Source organism: Vombatus ursinus, unplaced genomic scaffold, assembly GCF_900497805.2.
Source record: "Vombatus ursinus unplaced genomic scaffold, bare-nosed wombat genome assembly UNPS02006779.1, whole genome shotgun sequence".
Classification (NCBI taxonomy): domain Eukaryota; kingdom Metazoa; phylum Chordata; class Mammalia; order Diprotodontia; family Vombatidae; genus Vombatus; species Vombatus ursinus.
The window spans coordinates 8,874,088-8,890,801 of record NW_020946557.1 but is presented as its reverse complement, the minus strand read 5'-3'; the positions used below and the strand labels follow the sequence as shown (position 1 = coordinate 8,890,801).

Genomic DNA, 16,714 nt, shown 5'->3' with positions numbered 1-16,714 from the left:
ATTAAAAACAAAACAAAACAAAGCAAAACACTACTCTCAGCTGGTTTCAGGTTTCGCTAACTGGGATGTAGTCCAAGTGTCATTGCCATGGGTCCCATTGGGGATCTGCTGCTACTATTAGGTAACCCAAGAAAACGCATTAGGAATTGAATTTTGCCAAGTGATTTTCCATATTTCATCATGGCAAAACAACAGCAACAGCAAACCCCAACAGAAGCACAACAGCAACCCTTTTAATTTTAAAATTTTTAGTGCTGAATGAGGCATCTTTTTTTTTGTCAGCTCTCTGACAAGTTTGGGTTTTTTTTATTTTTTGTTTTTTTAGTCAAAGACAAGATTTATTAGAACATCCATCATACTGGGCAGACCCTTAAGGAGTCTGAACATGAGTAAGCTATTGGCTAGATTATAAGAATCAGAGTGCCTTAATGGAGATAAGATGGACTTTATATACTGAAAGACTATGGGAAGGATCTAGGAGTGGCCAAGTAGTCTATGAGGTAATAACTCCAGGGGTGGCCAAAGGAGAAGGGAGCCTAGATAGGATTAAGGGTGGGAAGTGGGGGGTGGGGGGAAGGACATAGGGAGGTCTAGGCTAGGTTAAGGGTAACGGAATTGGGAGATTGGGTGTAGCCACAATGAAAAGCCAGTTGATGGGATTATAGCCTCAGGAGAATGCCAGAAATTAGGCCTTATGGGAAAGTCCAGGGTTTTTCCTTTTTGGGGTCTAGCTCCCATCCTCATCATTCCCCCCCTCAAACAAATGGAACCCAAATTCTTTTGGTGTAAGGGCGAAGGTCTCATCTTATGAAACTGCTTCCTGTTGGCAAGGGGTGTAAAGCTGTCCCTGCCTCGAATGACAAGTTATTTTCTAATTTCTCAAAAGCCCATAGCCATTTAAGGTATTAAGTTGTTAATTTTAATGTTTTTCATTTTCATTTGGTGTAAGTTGATGGAAATTTGATCCATAGTTCAAAAATAAAAATGTATCATTGTATTCTTTAGTAGTCCGTTTGCTTCACTTCAAAATATGCCATTTCACATTGTATTTCATAATATCTGTAGTAAATGAAAAGTTAGATATTGAAATTTCAGGTGATGGAAGATCAGTCCTTGGAATTTGACAGTTTTCCCTTGCATATTTATGGATCCATATTGGAGAGGATAGTAGAGTGTGTGTGATCTATGCTAGCTTTTTGGGCTAAGTCACAAAATAACATTAAGTTTCTGATTGTTGAGTGCCATTGTTAAGAGCAAAGGGGCTTCACACAATACTTGATTCAACCAGACAGTCTTGAAATTAATAATCCTTTACATTTGCTGTATTTAAGTTAGGAAGACTGTGTCTTATATAGAGACTCCCATGAGCAACAAGGGAAGGGTAGGTACAGAGGCTCATTCCACTCTCATATTAGAGCTTTGATAATGAACCCTAAAGGTAGGGGACAGATGTATATAGAGTCTTGCGTGTGATAGTCTTCAAGCCATGGCAAGATAAAGGAGTCTCTGATGGTCTTGTGAGAGTCTGCTTTCAGGGTCTGGTATATGGTTATACCTCTTTATTTTATTTTTAAAAATTTATTTATTTTTAGTTTTCAACATTCGCCTCCGTAAGATTTTGAGTTCCAAATTTTCTCCCCATCTCACCCCTCCCCCCACCCCAAGGTGGCATGCCTTCTGAATACCCCTTCCCCTAATCTGCCCTCCCTTCTATCTCTCCTTCCCTTCTCTTATCCCCTTCCCCTTCTATTTTCCTATAGGGTAGGATAGATCTCTATACCCTATTTCCTGTATTTCTTATTTCCCAGTTGCATGTGAAAATAATTTTTTTTAACATGTATTTTTAAAACTTTGGGTTCCAAATTTTCTCCCTTCCTCTCTTCCCATCCACCGTCATTGAAAAGGTAAGCAATTTGATAAAGGTTGTACATGTGTAGTTATGCAAAACACTTCCATAATAGTCATGTTGTGAAAAACTAACTATTTCCTTTAATCCTATCCCGTCCCCCATTTATTCTATTCTCTCTTTTGACCCTGTCCCTCCTCAGAAGTGTTTGCTTCTGATTATCCCCTCCCCCAATTTGCCCTCCCCTATGTCATCCTCCTGCTCTCTTGTCCCCTTCTCCCCCTGTTTTCCTGTAGGGTAATATAATTTCCATACCCAATTGAGTGTGTATGGTATTCCCTCCTTAAGCCAAATCCAATGAGAATAAGATTCACTCATTCCCTCTCACCTTCCCCCACTTCCCCTCCACTGTAAAAGCCTTTTCTTGTCTGTTTTATGTGAGATAATTTACTCCATTCTACCTCTCCCTTTCTCCTTCTCCCAGTATAATCCTCTCTCACCCCTTAATTTTATTCTCTAGATATCACCCCTTCATTCACCCTGTGCCCTCTGTATATCAATCTATCTATATATATAACTCTGCACTCTGTGACTGCTTAAACTTCTGTTTGTTATTCAGTTAGAGGCAGCTAAGGTAGGTAGTCCAGTGGATAGATTGCCCAGACCTAGAGTTAAGAAGAACCAAATTCAAATGTGATCTCAGCCTCTTACTGACTGTCTGACTGTGGGCAAGTCACTTAATCACTGTTTGCCTCAGTTTGTAAAATGGGAACAATTATATCACCTCTCTTATAGGGTTGTTGTGAGGATCAAATATTTGTAAAGAGCTTAACATAGTTCCTGGCATATTTTGTTGTTTTTATTCAGTTGTGTCTGACTCTCTGTGACCCTATTTGATGTTTTCTTGGCAAAGATACTGGAGTGGTTTGCTATATCTTTCTCCAGCTCATTTTACAGATGAGAAAACTGAGGCAAACAGGGTTAAGTGACTTCCCTAGGGTCACCCAGCTAGTAAGTATTTGAGGCCAGCTTTGAACTCAGGAAGATGAGTCTTTCTGACTCCAAGCCTAGCACTCTATCCTCTGTTTTACCTAGCCTGGCACTGAGTAGGTACTTAATATTAACACGTGGTCTCTCCTCCCTTCTTCCTTAAGTTGACGGAAGAAAGTGTTAGTAGCTTTGTTGAACTTCTTTTATAGAGGAAAGGACTTTTGATTTTTCTTAGTACCGCAGTATATCAATGTTTTTGTTTCTTTACCTCTGATATTTTAAGTTTTACATATATGTTTTAAAGTTTCCTTTCAACTGTAACAAGAATTTCTCCTTATCATATTCTAGAGGTAGTAGAGTAGTTTAAAGGAAATAGTACTGGCCTTGGAGTCTTTAAGAGACCCGGTTTACAATCTCACCCCAGATATTTAAGTCGATATCAATAACTGCCTGATAACAATTATACCACCTTACCTTTTATGACATAACTGCTTTGCAAACCATAAATTTTGTTGTTGTATTATAATACTATTTACTGAAAACATTTTGCCACATCTCAGTGGCTACTTTGCTCATAGAGAAGGAGGACTGAAATGTCCAGCAGACTGCCATCTGTGCTATTGGGTAGAAGGAGCGGGATAGAATTGGGAGAGGATGAATAATTGCAACCATCTGTAGTCCTTAAAGACTGAAGAGTCTAGAGTCAGGAGTTTTGATTCTTATGGGGATCATTAGTTTGCTTCTCTGTTACTTTGTCTTTTAACCCCATAGTCTTTGTTAATACTAACTACAGTTCAACTTAATTCAATTTCCTCTTTCAGAGCTTAGCTTTTATTGACATCAGGCTCATTTTTATGAAACCCTGACTTGGAGATCCACTGTATTTATACTAACACACACACCCACCCACCCACCCCTCTGCTTCTGTCTCTTGTCTTTCTCTAAATACATTTGTGTATCCAGTGGTGGGGAACCTGTGTCCTCGAGGCCACTTGTGACCCTCTAGGCCCTCAAGTGGGGCCCTTTGACTGAATCTAAACTTCAGAGAACAAATCCCCTAAATAAAAGGATTTGTTCTGTAAAACTTGGACTCAGTCAAAAGGCTGCATCTGAGGATCTAGAAGGCCAAGGTTCCCCACCCCGGTGTATTCTATAACAAATATTTTTACATGTAAATATTCATTTATAAAAGTGCATACATAAGACATTTGAGAGTTTCAGTCTCTTCTAATTAATTGTGCTAAATTACCTGAGATAATGAGATAAACCAGCTAACTATTTGGTAAACTATCCAGGCTACATATTCAAGGAGCTCTCATAGAATTTAATCATATCTATACAACTTTGTACATGATAGACAACAGATTGAGATAAATGATTGTGTTATTACATTGATCAGAAGCTGGTAAGCAAAGCTAAGGACGATGTGGGAGGAGTGATATTGGGGAAAGTTCTCAAAGAAAGGATAGAACTGCCAGGTGGATCAGATGAACTCAACTGATAACAGAAAGGTGGAGCTGAATATGTCTCCATGTACTTATGCATATGTATTTAATATGTAATTACAGATATCTTCCTACATATGCATAATATAATTACACAATTACATCATATATACACCTATATATATTCAGTTCTGCCTTTGTTCTAAGTTGTTTGCTGTTGTATTCTAAGTTGTATTGCTGTTGTGACAGTCATCTGGCTTAGGGAGAGGTAAAGTGACTTACCCAAGGTCATACATATGTTATTCCTTACTCTAGGACTAGCCCATTGTCCATGATACCAAAGGGGATTATAAATGTTTTCAGCTCAAGTCTCCAAGCCTTCCCACCTACTCCCCTAACTTTGCCTCCTTATTCAGTGGGAGTGAGGTCAACTAGTGTCCTGAAATTAGATTGTTTAATTTCTCACCAAAACTCTGCTGATATGTAGACCACAGTGTTTTCATAAGAGAGAGCTGGGATATTAGTTCCACCCTACAATACTGGTGAGGCAAATTCACTGTCTGACTACTGTTTTGTTCAAGGTAATGGGGAAAGGGAAGAGCATGGTGAATTAATTCCTCAGGTGACACAAAAACACTTTTTAGTTAAACTGCAACAATAGCCTTTTCTCTTCAACATTCTTTTGATCACTATAACCAAAGGGACTAATTACTTTTCCCTCCCACTGTGTTAAGGAATGGTGAAAAGATAGAAGCAGGAAGGAGAAACTTAGGGCCTGGATACTAACCTACTTCATAATTAAATCAAACGAGTATCCCTTAAGGAGCATTCCTACACTAGACTGGAAAAGCTAGGATGGTTCCTGACTTGAGAGACTCCTGGATGCCATGCATAAGAGTTGGACCCTGCCTTGTTGGGACTCTGAGTGGTACAGTTGAAAGAGTTTTGGTTGCCTTTGGAATCAGAGGACTTGGGTTCTACTAGGCTATGCCATCAGGTGACTTTGGGCAAGCCACCTTATTTTTTCTGGGCTCAATTTCCTCTGTAAAATGAGGGGGTGAGTGATCTTTGAGTCCCCTTTCAGAGCTAGCTATGATCCTGTGAACCATATAACTTCCTTGATTTTTAAGAGTATGAGATTTCCCTATTTCTACTTATGTTCCTGATCCTGTTCTCCCTACCTTTTCCAGTTCCTTGTTCTGTCAGTTATCTTAGTTCCCTTTCTAGTTTACAGTCTGTTTCCCCTGTACTGGCTTCTTCCCCTCTTAATACAAATACAAATATAATGATAATAATTTTAATAACAGCATTTGTATAGTGATTTGAAGTTTGTTTAAAAAAAAAAAAAGCTTTCATTTGAGCCTCACAAAAACCCTGTGAGGTAGGTGCTATAGGTATTATTATCCCCATTTTACAGATGGAGAAACTGAGGCTCAGAGTGGTTAAGTGACTTGCCCATGGTCATGGAGCTAATAAGTGTCAGAGGTGGGATTTGAACCCAGGTCTACCTGACTCCAAGTCCAGCACTTTTGTCACTATGTTACGATTGCTGCAGGTAAGTGTCCCTTTTTCTTTTGAAGATAAAAGCAAACTTACCTCTATCCAGATCCTCCTGTAAGCTTCTACTTTCTACAGTTTCTTCTTTTTGCTACCACTTCTTGCAAAAGTTTTCCATACTTAGTTTAGGTGGGTGTGGGCTGCTTGAAAAAATTTCGAGTTAATTTTCAGATTTGATTTAGTTACTATCTTCCTAGAATCATATAACTTTTAAACTTTTATCTAGAATTATCATTTGTAATGAATATTATTTAAGTTTGATTGAGGTTTCTCAGGACTCTAATTGCAAGTCACATCTTAGTGTTTTCATCTGTTAAGTATTAACAGCTTTAGCAGACACCTCACTGCAACAGAGCCACAAACTTACAGAGATGATGTTGGTGTTGTTTTAATAACTCAGAAATAAAGTTCTACTCTGGCATTTTAGTCCATAACTTAACTGACCCAAATGAGTTTTTGTCCATTATGCTTCCCTGCTAACAATATATTCCATCTCCTTTATCACTACAGAAATAAACTCCATGCTAGGTTGTGCATTGATGTTGACTAGTAGTACTGTTTATCTATGTAGATTGGGAAATGTTAAGCCACAACCATCATTGAAGACAATTTGAAGAAATGGTATACAATTAGATTTAAATGGCAGTGAGACTAGAATTATGGGTAAGGACTTTAGCTAGGGCAGTGTGTTTGAAGGAAACATTTGATTTATTATTTATGGTCTTAGTTTATTGTAAAAGGGTTTCTAAGCTCTTGTAAATTATAAAACCTCTGTATTAGAAATAATACAGAACCTTGAACGCTTGGTAAAGTTAATCCAGCTCCTAGTGCCATCCTCTTTAAGGTTATCTTCCTTTTGCTTTGCATTTATCTTGTCTGTTCTAATTTATGTGTGTTGTCTCCCCCATTATAATATAAGCTCTTTGAGACCAGGGTCTGTTTTTCTTCTACAGTGCCTCGCACACAGTATGCACCTAATAAATACTTGATGATTAATTACATTTGAAAATATCTTAATATAGCTACATATGTACAAATAAAATATATGTACATTTATGAATAAACATTCTTTCATATAGTGTGGGTTTATGTGTATATTGGCAATGTAATTTAAGTAAATTTATATTTATATGTGGACAGGTGAATTTCATTGTCAGGATAATAGGGTTTCCCGTGTAGATTGAATGTCAGTTTGATCTTTGAAATTATCATTGATTTTATTGAGGAGGCTCTGCGGTGTCATGGGGTGTTATCTAGGGAACATAAGGTTATCCACATATGAGTCAAGGATTTCACTATCCATAGAGACTCACTATTCCATTTAAACCTCATACAAGCACATGTTTGGTGAGCATATATCCTCTTTCATGCCTCACCTGATTGCAACAATCTGAAGGTCTTGAATAGATTTCTTACTGTGATTGTATTTTTCAAGGAATATTTTTGTGCTCTTAAATGAATGAAAGACTGCCTGTTGTATGTAGGAGCCTTGAAGGCTACATTTCCTTCTACCAAATTAAATATTTCTCTTAATAAATAAACACAGGGGAATCTGGCATGCTTTATACTTTTCATTTGTTGTTGTTTTTTTTTTTCTCCACTTTTTGGTAAAGGCAATCAGGGTTAAGTGACTTGCCCAGGGTCACACAGCTAGTATCAAGTGTCTGAGGTCAAATTTGAACTCAGGTCCTCCTGATTCCAAGGTCAGAGCTCTATCCACTGCACCACCTCATTGCCCCTTTTCATTTGATTTTGTGACTCAATTGATATGATCTGTTGTTGGTGGCTTGTGAAGACAGCCATATTTTCATTAAGGATATGTAACTTTCATAGAGATGAGAAATTGGCTTTGGATCATTAGTTTTTTTGAAATTTTTCTTCATCTTTTTTGGGGGGGCGTAACTTGTAGTTGGACATATCACATTTCCAACAATGATCTTTGTACAAGAAGTGGCCTAAGCAATAAAATAATAAAAAAAAAGGTTAGTTGACCATTTAGAGGAAAGTTGGCATTCACTGCTTCACTGGTGCCAGCCTGTGAATTTTTAAAAGATGTGGAAGAAACAGTGAGATGCAGTAGAGAGTGAGCTGCATTTGGAGTCAGAGAATCTAGCTTTGAATTCTGCCCTTGCCACTCACTACCTTTGTGACTTTGGGCAACTAATTTTACCTTTACGTCTTTCAGTCTTCTTTTGCTCAATGAAGAGATTGGACTAGAAGGTTTCTAAGATCCCTTCCTGCTTTAAATCTATGATCCTATGATAAAAAACAACATATGGTGGAGTAGAAAGAACAAAGATAATTCAGACTATCCACAGATATTGTTTGTGGTATGGCTGTAATATACTTTCACTCAAGTCTTGTTATAGTGCCTCTCTGTGCAGTGGAAGTGAACCTGGAGTTTGGAAGGCTGTGGCAGCAGTGGGTATCAAAAGTAGTTACAGTATTTATAAGTGAGTTCTGGTGGTTTGTCTCTTTCCCCACCCATGTAAACTCTGGTGGCTTCCATATACATATACATACACACATATAAATAAAAAAACCCCACAAAACTCAAAACTTCACAGCCTGGCTTCTTTCTATTTTCCAGGTTTCTTATACTTTGCTCCCCATGTACCCCTTCTACACTTCCAACAACATGCTGGCATACTTGGAGTTTTTCAACAGACATTCTGGACCTTGTTCACTGACTATAGCTCATTCCTGAAATGTTATTCCCCCATACTTTTAGTTTCTCTTAAGATTAAAATCGTGTCCCACCTTTTTCAGGAAGCCTTTTCTCATGTTCCTTTTTCCCCTCAGCTGCCCTAGTCTTCCATTCTGAGGTGACTCTTCCTCCTACTCTGTTTATAGTGTGAACCAGGGTCTTTTTTTTTTTTTTTTTTTTAATAATGTGTCTCCCCCATTAGAATATAAGCTCCTTAAGGGTTAGGACTTTTTACCTGTCTTTATTTACTGCTTATAAGCATGTACCTGGCACATCCTAACTGCTAATAAATGCTTGTTGATTGTCTGCCCTCCCTCCTTCCCCACCAAATAAAAACACCTAATAATTGCCCAGAAACCTTACCTATTTTTTTGATTGAGTTGCCTTTTCAACTTGTAAAAGCTCTTAAAAGTATCTTCTCTCATAAACCTCTTCTATTCTAAATAAGTGCATTAGAGATAGCCATGCCATCGTAGAAAGAGCATTAGATTTAGAGCCAGAAGATTAGGATTTTCTTTGCTGTTTGGTAGCTATGGATAAAACCTATTTCATATATATAAAAGATCAATACTTTTCTTGTTATTGTTTTGAGTATGAAATGGAATTATGTAATGCATAGCTATTTTAAAACCAGAATGCTATGCTAACCTTCATATTTTGGTAGTGGAAAGAGGGATGAATATACAACTTTTGGATATTTATGTTTGTAGAGCTTCTGAAATAATTCAGTATTTTAATTAAAAGCCTAATGTGTACAAAGTACTATGATAAGTGCCAAGAAAAAGATTAGAAAAAGGCAAAATTCATTTATTTCAGTAGACCCAAGGAAAGGTTGTATATTTAGTATATATGATTTCTTAAATAGGATAATGGTAAAGGCAGGGAGGGGTATGGTGGGTTATTGTTAAATATTTGAGGGCCTATCATGTAGAAAAAGGATTATATTTGTTATGCTCATCCCCAAAGGTCACAAATCATTGGGTAGGATTTCCTAGTATTTGGAGCAATTAAAAAATAGAATGGACTGCCTTGGGGGCTAGCATTTTCTCACTCACTTAAGGGAAGGCTGGGTGACCACTTTTCAGGTATTCTAGAAGGGGTAGAAAGATTAGATATATCTGAGGTCCCTTCTACTTATGAAATTCTGTGGTTTTATGATTACAGCCTTGAAGAACTTACAATTTAGTATTGGGAAATGATAAGGGAATAACAGTAAGGCAAAATATTATATAATTACATGTACTAAAAAACTGTCATATGGGGTCTTCTCTTAAGAAGGCCCTTAACTAATTTAGTGGGAAGCATCAGGGAAGGCTACCTGGAGGAGGCAACATTTGGGCTTGGCTTTCAAGGATAGATATGGAAAGGCAGAGGGGACTAGTATCTGCAAAAGCTCTGACCAAAGGCTTAGAGACAGGGTAGACCATATAGGGAGAATGATGTATAAAAGTTTGAATTTTGATGCCAGATAGAATTTGATCCTTATTTGATAGGCAATAAGGAGCTATTGAAGTGTTATGAACCGAAAAGTGGTTTGACAAAATCTATTTAAGGAAGGTAATCTGACACTACATAGAAGAATGATTTGTAAGTGAGAGAGAGTAAAAGTTGGAAAGACATGCCAGCCTGTTTGATGATCTATTAATTAGAGTGGGAAGCAGGGACCATGCTAGTGGGCAGTGGACATGAAGGAGGGATAGATAAAAGAAAATGCAAAAATAGAATCAATAAGACTTGAAAACTGATTTGACTAAGAGATACAAGGTAAGGGGGAGGAGGGAGTGGCCAAAAACGACAGCTGGGTTTCAAACCTAGGAGGCTGGGTGCATGTTGGTGGCACTACCAGAAAGAAAGGAAAAAGAGAAATAGTTTTTGGGAAAAAGACCTTGTAATTCAATTTGGAACCATTGAAGAGGGGATCATATATATAGAAATGTAGTCTATGGATAGAAATTTAGGAGTCATTTGTAGTAGTGATAGTTGGAGTTAGTTGGAGATAGTTGGATAGTTGGAGTCTTGGGAATGACTCCAATGATATTGTGAAGGGGGAGTGTGTGGATAGAAAATAGGGCTGAGCATAAAACCTTTGGGAACATTTACTTTAAAGGATTAGGAAATAGGGAACCAGGAAAGAAGTAGTAGAGAAATTAGGAGAGTTGGTTGATGTCAGGGTAGGAAAGTAGAGGGGAAAGGAGTTAAGTCAGCAGCACAGAGTGCTGAAGGAAGGGTAAGGATTGAAAAAAGGCTGTTTGGCGTGATAGTTGGGTAATTGATGATCACTTTTGAGAACAATTTTAGAGTGGTGAGGGCAGAAGCCTGATTGCTTGAAGTTGAGAATGAAGGTAGTAGGGGTGAAGTTTTATTTAAAACTCATCAACCACACTTTTCATATAACAAAATTTAACTTCCATGAAGTCCTAATGTAAAATAATATCAAGTATTGAGGTAGCACTAGTTTCTCAAAGGCCATGCTGGTTGAGAGGAAGTTATGGAAAGTCTTTCCAAATAGGGGATTTTTGAGTATGGGCACAGCAGTGTGCTCTTGTGTCTTATTTCTCATGTACCGCTTAGCAAAATTTGAAACCAGCCAGGTTGGTTTGAAGCTTTAGGGACCTTCAGTGCTCAAAGTCCATTTACTAAATTATAAAGGAATATTGTCAGGGGTGCTAATGCACCTTTTGATGAAGTTTCAGCTCCTTTTGAAGTATATTTTGAAGCTTCTCTTAACTGTCAACCAGAAATCACAACTTCATGAAACATAACTAGTACAGCTTTCCCCTCCTTACACTTTTTAGAGCAGTGACATTTTTCTTAATTCTCTTGAAAACATTTTCCTTAAAATTTTTGTTGTTTTTCAGTAGACTCTTATTTGTAACCTTCAAGATAATACACCAAGCATTGTTGTTTAGTTGTTTCAGTTGTGTCAGACTCTTCGTGACTCCATTTGGAGTTTTCTTGATAAGGATACTGGAGTGGTGCCGTTTCCTTTTCCTACTCATTTTGTGGATGAGGAACAGATGAGGCAAACAGGGTGACCTGCTCAGGGTCACACAGCCAATAAATGTCTGAGACCAGATTTCAACTTGGAAGAGATAAATCTTTCTGACTCTAGGCTGGGCAGTCTATTTACTGTTCCACTTAGCTGCCCTAATACCAAGTATAGTTAAGGTTAAATAAATTGTTTTAAAACCAATGTGTAAGTTTGGTTCATTCATTTTAATGACTCTTCCTAGCTTCCCCCAATTTCTAATTGTGACTTTCTGGCATTTTCTGTGAAATTAAGAGTTTGCCCTGAATTTTAAATACATGTGATTTTTAGATTTATAACATTTCCAAGGTTATTAGACCATCTAAATATAAAAGCTCTTAAGTTAATTTAAAATTTAAATCCTATAGTGTAGGTCATAAAGTTAAGTGTCTCAGAATGATGTTGTAATCTAAACAATGTTTATTGAAAGCAAAATTTCTTAACCTGGGGTCCATGAATTAATTTTTTTTTGTAAGGCAATTGGGGTTAAGTGACTTGCCCAGGGTCACACAGCTAGTAAGTGTCCAGTGTTTGGTCTGAGGCCAGATTTGAACTCAGGTCCTCCTGACTTTAGGGCTGATGCTCTATCCACTGTACCACCTATCTGCCACCATGAATTCATTTTTAAAACAATTTATTTTGATGAGCATTTAAATATAGTTAGTTTCCTTTGTAATCCTATGCATTTTATGTATGTAAAAACATTATTTTGAGAAGGGGCTCACCCTGATGCCAAAATGGTCCTTGACACAAAAAAAGATGAAGAACCTCTTTTAAAGGGCTAATTCGCTGCACCCCTCCTCCCATAACAGATTGTTGTGGGTGGGGATGATGGATAAGGAAGAAGAAACTTGGGTCTAATAAATAGCAGGCATGGGAAGCAAATAGTCCTCAGCTGCATCCTTCTCCACTCTTTCTTGTGGCATATTGAGGCTTAAAGATAGTTAACTTGAGGTATGATTGGTGTGGAAAAGAATTGTATCACCAGGGGCCACTAGGGGGCGCAGTGGATAGAGCACTGGCCCTGAAGTCAGGAGGACCTATGTTCAGATATGGCCTCAGACCAAACACTTGACATATACTAGCTGTGGGACCTTGGGCAAGTCACTTAACCCCGATTGCCTCACCAAAAAAGGACCTGAGTGCAAATTCGGCCTCTGACAGTTGACACTTCCTGGTTGTGTGACCCTGGGCAAGTCACTTAACCTGGATTACCACACCCCCCCCCCCCAAAAAAAAAGAAAAAAATTGCATCACTTCCTGAGAGACTTCTTATTGAGTGGTGTGGTTGGAGGGAAAAGAAGTCTTGACAGATTCTTGAGGGGGCTCCTTTGTGTGCCAACCCTGAGCCTCTATGAGGCTGACTAACAAGAGTTGAAAATATATTGATTTGATCCAGTCCCAGGAGCAGATGCCATCTCCAGCTGCAGATGGCTGCAGCGCAGTAGAGAAGCAGCCTCGGTGATAGATGATACCTGTAGCAGATGGCAATAGGCTCAAGAAGCCAGCTCCGTAGGAAGAGTGGGACAGTAGTAAGGGATCGTTCCCTAGAGGTAGATTGGAGACAAAGTATCTGTAAGGGGTGTTTCAGTTGTGATTCCAGCAGAGGAGCTTGAGTTGCTACCCTGACCTCCTATGGGCAATCTTGGAATCTGTGGGAGATGATATCCTTTTTGTATCTGGTAGTGGAGTGGGGCTATCCAAATTAAAAGCTTTGATAGTTGATTTATATATAATTCTTTATTTTTTGATAGAGAATATACTGGATCTAGGAGTTTGAGCTGCATTTGCATAATAATGATTACCCAGAACCCTCCATAATGAACCTGAGGGTAAAAAAGAGTTTTTGAGCAGTGTGGGTCCCATCCTACATTTTTATTGGGATTGCTATTGAAATGAGACTAACACTGGACTTGGAATAAGTAAGAAATTTGAGTTCCATTTCTAACTTCAAAAACTGTGTGACAGGAGGTCACTTTACCTTTTTGAATCTCAGTCATCAGCACTTAACACTGTTCGGAAAATTCCCATATGTCCTTTGGAACATTGATGAATTTAATAATAGTCACTTGGAATTCACTGAGAGCAGAGCTATGATTGTTTTGGAAATAAAGGAGGCATTCTCTCTACAGCTCTAGCTAATCCTGCATACCACTATTAAGAGTGAGCTTATAACCAACCAATAGATTTAGTTTTGTAATCCTGTTCAGAAGTCTTTAGTGGTTCTAGCTTTTCAACTTTATTTCATAGTAAACTTTTTTTTGTGAACTGTGTACTTCAATCAGATTTGACTATTCCACTCCACAAATGTGTCTTGGCACTTTGTTTTGGCTCTTTGCCTTTTATTCATACTAGTCTTCAGGCTTGGAATGTCCCTTTCTCATCCCTCCACATTCTCTCCCCCTACCCCGAGTCTTCTCTATTGAATTCATAGATGTCCTTCAAAGCCTAGTTCATTTGTTACCTTCTTTAATATTATGTTTATTATTCAATATTGTATACTGCAACCAATTGAATTTTTTTCTTAGCCATCCATTAGATTGTAGTAATTGTATCTTTGCCCTATGTGGATTAAAATTAAGTATATTTCTTTAATGGTGGAGACTGTCTATCATAACTAAATTTGTATTTCCCTCAGCACCCAGCACAGTAGTCTATCTGCACACAGTAGTCAATAGAAATGTTAATAAATATTTGGCTTTTTAATTTTGTTGAATTATTTTAAGTTGAGGAAGGATACAAAATTTATGGAAAGTTATTCTTTTTCATTCCTCTCTATTTTACTCTATTTCCTTGTAATTTCCAAACTAGCATATATAAACCCCCCCTTTTTTGAGTGTTGCTATAATTCTATTTCTAAAAAATTGGTGACTTTAAAAAGTTTATGCTTCAGAAAAATTTATGGGGCCTCTATTTGTGGAAAGATAGATAGGAAATTGGTAAGTTCTTTCCAGAATCTTAGAAACTAAACAGTTAAGTACGTGGATTTTAAAGTGTGCTAATACTTGTTCAGTGGTATTGTGAATTGTTTCATGAGAGATGGTGTAGTGAAACAGAGAAAGTGCTGGGCCTGGAGTCAGGAAGGTGTGGGTTCAGCTTCACTGTGACACTTGATAATGGAGAAGTTCATTTACATCTCTGAGTCTGTTTTCCCATTTGGAAAATGGGGCTAATAATAATTTTCAGGATTATTGTAGGACTGAAATTCAATAATACATACAAAATGCTTTGTGTTTAAATCACTATGTAAATGTTATTTGTAATTTAGACTAGCTTTATTTAAAGATTAAAACTTGGAAAATGTGACAGTAATATGAAATTAAAGATGAATATGAAACTTTCAGTAGGGAGAGTAAAATTGTATTTGTGTCAAAAGAGCCTTAAATGGAGAGGGAAAGGAGGAGGGAGAAATTTGCTGAAATTTATCATAATAGATACTACAGAAAGTGGTTATAAATATAAGTAAAAAAGTTTTAGTGATACCTCAAAATTTAGAGACAAAATCAATGAAAGAAGTGAACAATAAAATTCATGGCCTGATGTGTGAAGCAATGTGATGAAGTGTTTGGATTGCTGGACACAACATGGGGAAGACCTGGATTCAAATCCATCTTTTGCCATTTAGTAGATGTGAGATCCTGAGTAAATTTCTCAATGTGTAAATTGAGGGAGTTGGACTTAGTGGTCTCAATGGTAATTTCCAGCTCTAAATCTATGGTTATATATATGTACTCAAATGCAACCAATCAATCAATAAAAATATATATTGTGTCTGTTAAATATCAGGAATTGTGCTAACTCTTGGGATACGAAAAGAGCCAAAAGATAATCATTGAGCCCCATGGAGCTTACAATCTAATGGGGGAGACCACATGCAGACAGATATATTCAAATCAAGATATATACAGGATAAGTATGAAATAATTACTAGAGGGAAGGCACTAGAATTAAGAGAGGTTGAGGAAGGCTTTCTGTGGAAGGTGAAATTTTAGTTGGGACTTAAAGGAAGCCAAGGTTGAGCAAAGGAGGGAGAGAGCTCTTGGCATTAGGGATAGCCAGAGAAAATCCCTGGAGTAGAGAGATGAACTGTATCTTATTTGTGGAACAACAAAGGGGCCAGTGTCACTTTATCAAAGAGTACCTGTAGGAAAGTGAGGTGTAAGAAGACTAGAAAGGTCGAAGGGACTAGGTTGTGAAGGGTTTTGAATGTCAAACAGCATTTTAGTATATGCTCATGGAAGAGTTTGTTGAGTAGGAGGGTAACATGATTGGACCTGTGCTTTAGGAAAATCATTTTAGTGACAGAATGGAGGATGGATTGGAGTGAGGAAAGAGCTGAGGCGGGCAAACCTACCGGCAGGCTATTGCAGTAATCAAAATGTGAGGTGATGGTGACCTGTACTAGAGTAGTGGCAGTGTCAGAGGAGAAAAGGGAGGGTGCTCAAGAGACATGAAAAGATGACATCAAGCTTTGGCAGTAGATTGGATATGGGGGATGAGATATAGTGAAGAATCCAGGATGACTCTTAGGTTGTGAGCCTGAGGGCTTGGGAGGATGGTGTGTTGCTTTCAATGATATGATAGGGAAGGTAGGAGGTGGAGAGGGTTTACAAGGAAAGATGAGTTCTGTTTTTGACACTGAGTTTAAGATGTCTTCTGGACATCCAGTTTGAGATGTTTGAAAGGCAGCTGGTCATGTGAGATTGAATGTAAGCAGAATTTGGGACAGGATAAGTAGATTTGAGAATCGTCAGCATAGAGATGGTAATTAAATCCAAGGGAGCTGATAGATCACCAAGTGAAGTAGTATGGAGGGAGAAGAGGAGAGGTCCAGGACAGAACCCAGGACTGTAGGTATTCAGTTAGAGGGTGTGATCTGGAACAAGATCAAAGTATAGGTAACAGACAGGGTGAGTTAGAAATCTTAACTAAAGGCATATTTGACCTCATTAAAACTAGGAATGTGATCCTTACTTAGAACATAATATTACTCTGGAAGAGTGTACCTTATTCAAGAGAGGTATAGAGAAAGTACAGGGATAAGAGTAACATTGTATGCTCTTGTTAGTAGGTTATGGAGCTAGAAAGTGGTAGCTTGAAAAAAAAAAAGCAAGTGATATCTTCATGGGCATATAGTACAC

At 37.9% G+C, this 16,714-nt stretch overlaps 1 protein-coding gene across 2 annotated transcripts in view; it reads left to right on the top strand.

The window, feature by feature from the left end:
- Positions 1–16,714, top strand: part of CEP85L (centrosomal protein 85 like) — a 160,463-nt gene that overhangs the window by 50,633 nt on the left and 93,116 nt on the right. Inside the window, exon 1 of one of the 2 annotated variants that reach the window (XM_027848565.1) lies at positions 5,757–5,836. The exons of the other annotated variant lie outside the window; for it this stretch is intronic. The gene's annotated coding sequence lies outside the window, so the exon portion shown is untranslated. Of the gene's footprint in view, positions 1–5,756; positions 5,837–16,714 lie in introns of those variants that run through there. 2 annotated transcript variants of the gene reach the window in all.